Raw genomic sequence first — 9995 nt, 5'->3', positions numbered from 1 at the left:
ACCGTTAATTTAACGTTAGTTTTCTAACGTAAATCTAATGTTAATTTTATAACATAAATCTAACTTTAGTTTTCTAACATAAATCTAACGTTAGTTTTCTAACATAAATCTAACGTTAGTTTTCTAACATAAACCTGATATTAGTTGTAAAACGTAAAACAAATGTCAGTTTAATGTCATGATACTAACAATTAAGGGCCTGACAAGACAGCTGTCTAGTCATTAAAATGGGTAAGACCCTGGCTCGCTAGCCTGGAGGTCGGGTGTTCGACCCCTGCATTGGCCGAGAAAGTTCATCCAGATTTCCGGCGTGGTTTCCCCTTGTCAGTGATGCAGGACGGAGAGCCTGACAAGGACAGCTGTCTAGTTGTTCAGATGGGATAAAAAAAAACGAGGTCCTGTGTACACATTGGCATGCATGTAAAAGATCCCTTGACAGTTGGAATTCGATATAAGAGTAGGCCGTAGTCCCACTGTCGGGGCAAAATTTCCCTCATAACACACTGTATGGTGTATGGCCATCTTCATTAGCCCAGTTCGGAGCAGAACAGTTGGACGTTAAACCCCATTTCATTTCATTACATTTTGTATCCATTTCTAAGTGCCCAAGAATAGAGATCTAGCTCCTTTAATAGTTGCGGTCTGTAGGTGACACACAAAGAGAAAACGAATGAATGAATGATCTACTCTCAATTCAAATTCCAAATGTCAAGGGTTCCTTTACGTGCACACCTAGACACTGTTTTTTTGAGGTCCTCTGTCCTACACCACTACTAACAAAGGGAACTTTCTCAACCAACATGGGGATCACGTTGGAAAGTGGGTAAGACGCTGACTCGCTAGCCTGGAGGTCGGGTGTTCGATCCCTGCATTGGCTGAGAAAGTTCATCCAGATTTTTCTGCGTGTTTTCCCCTTGTCAGTGATACAGGACGGAGGGCCTGACAAGAACAGCTGTCTAGTCAGGGATGAAAAACTGAGGTCACGTGTACACACAGGAGTGCACATGAAAGATCCCTTGGTAGTTGGAACTTGATATAAGAGTAGGCCATAGCGCCGCTGCCTGGGCAAAATTTCCTTCATAGCATACTGTATGGCGTATGCTCGTCTTCATTAGCTCAGTTTAGGAGCAGAACAGTAGGACGTTAAACCCGATTTCATTTCATTTTTCTCGACCAACACGGAAATTGAACCCCTCATTTGCTAGCCAGTGTGTTACTAATTACTAGAGAGAGAGAGAGAGAGAGAGAGAGAAATGGGGTTTAACGTCTACTCGACACAAACTAGGTCATTTCGGGACTAACATATGGTTTAATTTTTATTTACATAATTCGCTTGCGCGTAGGGGTCTTTAGCAGTGGGAGAAAACCGGAGGTTGGACAGGCGACCCTACTCCTTGTCACGTACAACCGGGGATTCGAAACCACGCCAGTCAACTCAATGACAAATTTTATGATACAGCGCCCGCACGCTAACCATTCAGCCATCCAACCCCCCGTTACTAATTACTAAGTTTGTGAAATTAAGTTTTTTCCTCATGTAGGTTTGTCCTGATGAAATCGGTTTATTGTCCTACTGTTCTGCTCCGACTGGGCTAATGAAGACAGGTACATACCATACAATGTGCTATGAGGGAAATTTTGCCTACTAATATCGAATCCAACTGCCAAGGGATCTTTTCGTGCAAGCCAATGTATACATGGTACCTCGGTTTTTTGTCCCATCTGAGTGACTAGACTACTGTCCTTGTTCCTGCACCTCTGACAAGGGGAAACCATGTCGGAAAATCCTGATGAACTTTCTCCACCAATGCAGGGATCGAACACGTGCCCTCCGGATTACCGAGCCAGCATCTTACGCACTTAGCCACCATGGCTTTATCAAAATTAGTAATGAAGATGTGCTATGACAGAAATTTTGCCTGGACAGCAGCATTACCGCATTTACTAATGAAGAAGTGCTAGGAAAGACATTTTGCCTGGAGAGCAGCATTTCCGCATATAGTCATTACCAATAGTTCTAAGTGCACGCCAACCTGTAAAACAGGTCTTTACACACTTTTCCATCATTACCAATTACTAGTCTGCGGGTTCACTAGTCTGTGGGTGCACTAATCCGTGCATTCACTAGTCCACTAGTCTGACTCTATAAAATACTATAAATATGAGTATTAAAGAAACCCAGTAGATATGGTGATTGATATCACCCTTCGTAAGGCGATAACCCAACATCACGGCATTTTAACCCGAAATCACAACATTTTAACCATTATAGCATATGCCCTTCTTCATTAGCCCACTTGGAACAAAATATTAGGATGTTCAAACCCCATTTAAAATTCATTTTTATACTTTTCTGAACCAATCGGACTATTGAAGATAGTCATACGCAATGCAGAGTGCTATGACGGAAATTTTCTATGGACTGTGGCAGGGCGGAGGATCTGGCAAGGGATAAGGTATAGTTGTTCGGGTCATACGAAAAATCAAGTCCTCGTGTACATATTGGCATGCACGTAAAAGACACTCCGACAGTTGTAATTCAATATCAGAGTAGGCCATAGTGCCGCTATCCGTGCAAAGTTTCCGTCATAGTACACTGTATATAGTGTATGCCTGTCTTCATTAGCTCACTCAGAGCAAAACAGTAGGATGTTTAATCTCATTTAATTTTATTTAATTTTCCTACTTTTCTGCACCAAATGGGACTATGAAAGATAGGCTGGCAAGCGGACGAGTGCACCCATTGACTATTGAGCATCATTTACTTGAAAACGTTGAGAGAACCCCCAACGAAATGTCGCTTTAATTAAAATAGTAATTGTGTTTTTTGTTGTATCATCGAGTCAAGTGAACGTTAAACCCCACTTCTCTCTCTCTCAATTTTGATACCCAAAAATTTGACAAAACAAATAATGATTGATTGTCGGAAACTGTTTCATAAAGCAAAGTTGTTCTCTACTAAAAGGTTATCACTGTCCAAATGTTCGGAGTAGTCCACACCTAGGCCGACTATGCATGAAGTGTTTTTATAATTAAATTTATTAAATATAGTACCTTGCATCAGTAAATATAAAATTAATGATCCTTTCACCAGTAAATATAAAATTCATAGGCCGACAATGCATTGTGTTTTTATAATTAAAGTTATTAAATGTAGTACCTTGCACCAGTAAATATAAACTTAATGATCCTTGGACCAGTAAATATAATATTCATGATCATTATTTATATAAGGCCTTCATCAACCTTGCACCAGTAAATATAAAATTAATGATCCTTGCACCAGTAAATATAAAATGCATGATCATTATTTATATAAGGCCTTAATGTATGTTTGTACAAGTGTACATTCTTGGAATTGTATTACCATTAACAATATGGAGATCAATTATAATAACCTTTGGCCTTGTTCATGAATCCTTAAATTTTTGAAAATTTAGTTCTTAATATGAAACTATCTAAATAAAATATTGCTTAAATCAATGTGTGTTGTTAATGTCATTCAAAATGGCGGCTGTCTACATATACAATATATAAAATAGGTCATGCGTAGATTGTTGCCGTTTTTTTATTTCGAATTTAAAAGTTCAACACTTAATTATATAAGTTGTAAAACCATATAAAAATAAAGGTTGGACCAAGACTAGTTCCATTTTTTTAAGTTATGAATCTGAAAAATAGATAATAATGACCCAGTCAATTAACATAGAGATCTACTCTAGCTATATGAGTCCATATATTTATCGTCTCTCGATAAAAGACCTATCTCTGAAAATTAAAATTACCCGATTTGATTATTCTTTTAATATAACGTAATCATGTAACCTCATATAAAATATGGTAGAGCGTATACAAACAAATAATATGAATAGATTCATTATCAGAAATATTACAGGCCTTTCAAACGAACAGTCGCCATTTTTAGACTTACATACATGTAGATGTACAAATATATTTTTATCGTCTCGGGCAAGGTCAAGGTCACGATCTGTTCACGGTTGATGATTGTGTTTAAATCGGTTTATATCATATTATTTCTATTCACATTACAATATTTTTTTATAAGTTACGGTTATTGTTGTTATTTATCAAAATTGCTTCAATTATTTATTAAATATTTTTTGTTTGTTCGTTTGACCGGAACGTACGGAATTCTGGGATTTAAAATGGCGGCATAGGTTATTATTTTTCCCAAAGAAGAAATGATGCCGTGATTTAAAGTTAAATAAAGCTATTCCACACATACACACACGATTTTGGATTCAGCAAAGTAAAGTTGAAGGTAAGTGCACTTTTTATGCGAACTTCCGTTGACAGTATACCGATAGATCTAATGTTGATAAAAAAAATAATCTGGCCGTGGAAAAAGTTTGCACGCAACTTTGTATATCAGACAGTCAGTATTTGTTTTTAACACGATGCAGTTACATTGTCCGTAAACCATACTATTCATAAACAAAATCAACATTGCTTTAAGTTATCGAAAGTAATACTGGTTCCAAAATTGTTTTTAAAAAATCTGGATCCAAAAATTAATTTATTAATGATGTAGACTGTTAAAATTCAGGCTGTGCTAATTATAATATAAGTACATGTAGTATTTTCTAAACATTTTTATGGGTGTTTCAGGTTGGGTTTTTTTGTTGTTATTGTACTGATATTTTTGCAAATTTAATAATGCATAATGCAAGAGCTAAATCTATATATTGTACGTAGGTTAAGTAGGTATTTCTTGAGACTGTAAATGTTAAATTTTTTTATAAGACATTTTAATGTATTAACTTGCTAAGTCTATAATCAAGTCTCAATGCCATCGGGTGCTCGAGATGTTCACAGATTCAAACACTGGCGGTTAATGTTAATGATTTAATTTAATTGAAAAATGGATAATCAAGACTTTAAGCTTATATACATAGGCCTATTTATATGATATAACATTAAATAACAAGTTTGCCCGTACATACTTGTACATAAAGGTTTCAGTCCTACTCCCCTGCTTATTTTTTCTTGTGGTGGCCAAGAAAGTTCATCAGGATTTTCTGGCATGGTTCCTCTTTTAACTGGTGCAAGACAGAGGGGCTGGTAAGGGCTAATGTACAGTTGTTCGGATAGGACAAAAAACCAAGCTCTTTTGTACACACGGTCCAGTCAAAATTTTCATCATAGCACACTTTCAAGCATTTGTCCAACTTCTTTAGCCCAGTTTGAGCAGCACAGTATGATGTTGAACCCCATTTCATTACAGATCCACAGTAGGTTGGCTGTCAGCCCAGTTGGAGCTGAACAGTAGGCCGTTTAACCCAATATCGTTTTTTTTGGGAGTATAAAGTTGCTTTTTATTTATTTTTATTTTTTTTACAGATCCTACATGTATATTTGAGCACCCGTGGTGGCAGTAATGACAAAGAAGTTCTAAAAAGATTTATATGGGCTTTATAATGAAAGTTAGACAACACTACTACTTGCCAAACACTACTACTTGTCACATAATGTAATGATATAAATATATATGTATCTATGGTAGCACAAATATCATCAGAATGTAGGCCAAAGCTTTACAAGCATTGTAGGCCTAAAATACTTTCTGTCTGAACTTTTGACAGTCAATTCTTTGATGACTAGTTAGTTTAGAGCAGATATCCTGTCACAGTATTATATAACAGCTCTTTGGCTTAAAATTTAAACTGAGTTGTATCAGTGAGTTGAAAATCATCTGTGTTCCTGTTATTGCTCCCTGCTGCAGCCAGTAAACAATAACCTTTTGCGTTCCTTACAAATCTTCCAAATTTTACTGATAGATCAACCATAGCAAAGATCTCTATTAAGATTATATTTGTAATGTGTGTAACAAATTCTATGACATAGGTATAATATTGGTGTAGTTAAGTATATACCATATTTATGCACACATTTCAATATTGGCATATTATTAGTCTCTATCATCTAGAAAAAAATATTCTATATTCTACGAATATTAGTGTGGTTGCGTTGTCAACATTTGAGAATAATTGGTCATAGGCTAGATTATCCGGTCTTTTACATTATCATAAACAAAGTCTAAGGGAGGTAACTAGTCCTAAAACAAGATGTTGACGCCCATGAAATTTATATAAGAATGCCATTTCCGAAAATCCATTTGATTGCATGTTCAGTTCAATATCCAACACTCTTAATTTTTTTTATTGTAAAATTTCTCTCTTCATGGGCCATATCTATGTTGTTTTTTTTATTGAATCCTAATTCGTCATCACTATTCATGTTTGTTTATAAATGCAAGTGTTATTGACAACTGTCCCAGACCCTCATTATTTATATGGCCCAACTTTTCTTCGGGGTACACCGGCACGGTATTAGACTAGGATAAACATTAGTCTTATATACCGCCTCTACTTAATTATGGATGTAGGTCGGAAAAATGTAAAATTTGGCAATTTGACTTATACTAAACATCGACTTATGCTATAACTGTTTCAAATGACAAGTGCTAAATGAAGTATTTATGTGGTCTTTGGTGAAAGAAATGAAATGAAATGAAATGAAATGGGGTTTAACGTCCTACTGTTCTGCTCCTAACCTGGGCTAATGAAGACGAGCATATGCCATACAGTGTGCTATGAGGGAAATTTTGCCTGGGCAGCGGGGCTACGGCCTACTCTTATATCGAATTCCAACTGCCAAGGGATCTTTTACGTGCACGCCAATGTCTACACGGGACCCCGTTTTTTTGTCCCATAACGACTAGACAGCTGTCCTTGTCAGTCCCTCCGTCCTGCATCACTGACAAGGGAAACCACGCCGGAAAATCAGGATGAACTTTCTCGGCCAATACAGGGATCAAACACCCGATCTCCAGGCTAGCGAGCCAGCGTCTTACCCACTTAGCCACTTGATCCCCCCCCTTTGGTGAAAGAGAGAGAGAGAGAGAAATGGGGTTTACTGTCCACTGGACACAAACTAGGTCATTTCGGGACTAACATGGTTTAATTTTTTATTTACATAATTCGCTTGCGCGTAGGGGTCTTTAGCAGGGGGAGGAAACCGGACGACCCGGAGAAAACCCACGAGGTTGGACAGGCGACCCTACTCCTTGCCACGTACAACCGGGGATTCGAAACCACGCCAGTCGACTCAATGACAGACTTTATGATACACGCTAACCATTCAGCCATCCACCCCCCCCCCCCCTTTGGTGAAAGAAAACAGAGCTGTGGCTAGTGAAATGAAAGTTTAACGTCCTACTGTTTTGCTCTGAACTGGGCTAATGAAGATGGGCATACGCCATACAGTGTGCTATGTGGGAAATTTTGCCCGGACAGTGGCACTACGGCCTTCTCTTATATCGAATTCTAACTTCAAGGGCTCTTGTACGTGCACGCCAATGTGTACATGGGACCTCATTTTTTTGTCCCATTTTAATGACTAGATAGCTGTCTTGTCTAGCCCTCTGTTCTGCATCACTGACAAGGGAGAACCACGCCGGAAAATCTGGAGTAACTTTCTCGGCCAATGCTAGGGTGGCCCATGTACTCACAGAAATACAGTCCACCGCTGATAGTTCGAGACTACCACTGAAGCGTGCACATTCGCCGTGCCGAGACCAACTTTCTGACAGTAAGATACTATAAATAGCCATGGCACGTGCAATTTTCTACAAATCTATCAACTATTACAGCCGTAAAAAATTTATTGTTGACGATTTTGAATAGCAGTAAAATTAAGCTTCTTGGTTATTACAGCAGATTTAGAAATTACGTTCGTTTCATTTTTTAAATCGCTTTATCATTAACTGTACAGTTAAGAGCGGCATCTTTTGGTTTAGTACAAATAATATCTCTGAAACACTCAGGTTAGGCAAGAACATGATACTAGCAGTAGTTTCATTTTACTTTTACAAGCTTCTTAAAACGATTGTTGAGCTACCTAACGTGCTTATTTCTAAATTCAATTTCTTGTTCTAGCTTTCTGTTATGTTTCGTAAAAAAGTAGTCTTGATTATCCCGACCTGTCAATCAGACGTAGAATGGTCGATAGACTGGTTAAGCGAGACTAATTTCAAAACAAGGGCACGTAACCTATCTTTTACTCAAAAGTGTCTGGATGTTATGGACGACTCTTGGAACCAGTTTTCAGTCTATTATTTATACGTGATTAATGGCCATAGCTTATTAAGTACAACATGATCGTTTATTTAGTGACTATAATTGTGTGGAACTGATTTGAGGCTTGGCATATATATAAGTATTGTGGCGTAATTGTCGAGATATATGGAGATATTTATTTATGGTGGGTCACCCTACCAATGCAGGGATCGAACACCCGACCTCCAGACTAGATAGCCAGTGTCTTACCGACTTAACCAACGTGATCCCCGTTGTGGCTACAATTCCTGGATTTGAAGGTCAGGTATGATATGAAACGAATATTTTGAACCGGTTCACCAATGCAACCAATCTGTGACGGGTTAACTGATAGAGGGTTACATCCTTGATATAAAGGTAGCTCAAAATTCATCTCTACATGTACATAGGCCAAGGGGGGATCATGTGGCTAAGTGGGTAAGACGCTGACTCGCTAGCCTTGAGGTCGGGTGTTCGATCCCTGCATTGGCCGAGAAAGTTCATCCTGATTTTCCGGTGTGGTTTCTCATTGTCAGTGATGCAGGACGGAGGGCCTGACGAGGACAGCTGTCTAGTCGTTTGGATGGGACAAAAAAAAACAAGGTCCAGTGTACACATTGGCATGCACATAAAAGATCCCCTGGCAGTTGGAATTCGATACAAGAGTAGGCCATAGCGCTGCTGCCCGGGCAAAATTTCCCTCATAGCACACTGTATGGCGTAACCATTTGCGTCTCTTCAAAATATTTCAAATCTTTTGTCATGGATCAACCATTGCAAATATCCGTGTTACAATTATATTTGAAATGTGTTAAACCAATTCTGCAACACATGTAATATTGGTGTAGTATATATCTTTGTTTATAAACCCACATATCAATTTTGGCCCTGTTTGTCCGTACACTGGGTGTGAAATGTGAATCATTCCGATTGTGATTGGACAAGCATTATCAATATACAGCTTTTCAGGACTTTGCCTTCCTTGGTTAATTCTCCTTTTTTCAAATGCAATAGATGCTGTGTTTATTCTTAATTGATCTTTTTCAAATTTGTGTTACACACTGGAATCATGAGAGGACGAAACCTATCAATATTCAGTATTCCACAACATTCCATTCCAGTGTCGGCCGAGAAAGTTCTTCGTGATTTCCAGACTTGGTTTCCTCCCCTTGTCAGAGGTGCAGGACAGAGGGCCTGACAAGGAGGGACAGCTGTCTAGTCGTTTGGATGGTACGAATGACCGAGGTCCTGTGCACACATTGGTTCGCACGTGAAAGATCCCTTGGCAGTTTGAATTCGATATAAGAGTAGGCTTTAGCGCCGCTGTCTGGATAAAATTCCATAATAGGACACTGTATAGCATATTTCCATGTCATTAGCCCTGTCGGAATAGGACATTAAACCCCATTTCATTTCACTCATTCCAAAGTTAACTCCTATTCCATCAATACCTTGAGCAAATAAGATAGAGGCTATAGGTTTTGGCCAAATTTGGTCAATATCCCAGTTTTTTCTTTCTTATATGCATATCAACACTTTCATAGCGCTAATGTAGACCTTTTTCTTGAACATTTTCCCTTGTCAGTGATGCCGGACAGAGGACCTGACATGGATGGCTGACTAGTCATACGGAAGGGACCAAAAAAAACCAAGGTACAGTGTAAACTCAAGTGTGTGTGTGTGTGAAAGATCCCTTGGCAGTTGGAATTTTATATAAGAGTACGCCATAGCTCTGCACACTGTGTGGCATATGCCCGTCTTCATTTCTCAAACAGCTGTGGATAAAAACTGTTAATATTTAAATGTGTATTTTGTATTTTATAACATTATATTTTTGTCTTTTAAATAAAGTATATGTATACATACTTGTAGTATATT

General features: G+C 38.2%; 1 long non-coding RNA gene across 1 annotated transcript; it reads left to right on the top strand.

Moving 5' to 3' along the window:
- The first annotated feature begins 4075 nt into the window (after nt 1-4075).
- Nucleotides 4076-9980, top strand: LOC130013077 (uncharacterized). Its single transcript, XR_008788392.1, has 2 exons — nt 4076-4282; nt 5362-9980. It is a non-coding gene; the product is annotated as an uncharacterized LOC130013077 (long non-coding RNA).
- Nucleotides 9981-9995: the final 15 nt, after the last annotated feature.

This window comes from Patella vulgata, chromosome 6 (assembly GCF_932274485.2).
Source record: "Patella vulgata chromosome 6, xgPatVulg1.2, whole genome shotgun sequence".
Classification (NCBI taxonomy): domain Eukaryota; kingdom Metazoa; phylum Mollusca; class Gastropoda; family Patellidae; genus Patella; species Patella vulgata.
The sequence above is the reverse complement of the archived record's forward strand: the minus strand, read 5'-3'. Positions and strand labels throughout refer to the sequence as shown.